Here is a 975-nt window from a genome sequence, read left to right as displayed (position 1 = left end):
TGCTGTTGTTAATAGTTTTCTTTTGCATATGGAGTTATGCAAGAGGCAAGGTAAGGAGCCAATGACACAAAAAATGTTTCGGGAGCAGCTTGCCAAGGAGATGCTGGACTTTGCTCCTGCCTCAGCATTACCACCACCAACACCATTGTCTAACCTCACCTGCATGCCATGTTATTTTGGCAGCAATGCAACAGATCTGAGGAGATATTGCTGGAGGTGCCAGGATGTTGGCATCCTGAGGGTGAAAACCCCAATTTATTGTAGGGCTTACGACGTCGCTCTGTGCCTCACATCAAAAAACAACTGCTTTAAAGACTGAGAGTCTCTTCTGTTTCTGCTGTCTTGCTGACTTTTCCTTGGTTCACAGAATATCTGATAGAGCAGCTGATATTCTTTCTGTCATGGTCTGGGTGAGTGCCAGTGTGTATCTCTTGAGCCGGCAGTTCAACCTCTCGGAGGAGCCACTGTGTTCCTGCTCATTGCTCTCACCTGTGGGTAATTAAGCTGTGGACTTTAAAGGCCACCACACTCAACCACTCTTTGCCAGATTCTCAGCTAACTACAGTTAGTGCAGGCCACCACTGTGTTTTGTACACTTTAATAGCAAACTACCTTGTCTCACCTTTTATCGCTCTTTCATGACTACTCACCAGATTACCAGACGCAAATCTCCACCATACTACAGTGGAGAGCTCTACCTGGATAGTAGGTAGGTAAAAGGGTCTGCACACTGACAATTACCCTACAGTACACCTGTTTGGGTTATGACAAACTTTGAAGGAGAATTCAGGCTGGACAATTCAAAACTTCAGGACAGAACACTTTAATTTGTTTTATTCATTCAAAAGATTGTTTAAAAAAGAAGTCACCTTTTTATTGTTGTATTTATTAAGAGATATGTATTACTTACAAAAAAGCCACCACACAAATAGGATTTGTAGAATATGATGGTGGACATTTAAGAGATTATACAGT

The sequence above is a fragment of the Aulonocara sp. 'chitande type north' Nkhata Bay genome, linkage group LG9 (assembly GCF_057382095.1).
Source record: "Aulonocara sp. 'chitande type north' Nkhata Bay isolate Kocher_YH1m ecotype deep benthic linkage group LG9, A_spYH_male_GT1.1, whole genome shotgun sequence".
In the NCBI taxonomy this organism is placed as follows: Eukaryota; Metazoa; Chordata; class Actinopteri; order Cichliformes; family Cichlidae; genus Aulonocara; species Aulonocara sp. 'chitande type north' Nkhata Bay.
The sequence above is the reverse complement of the archived record's forward strand: the minus strand, read 5'-3'. Positions refer to the sequence as shown.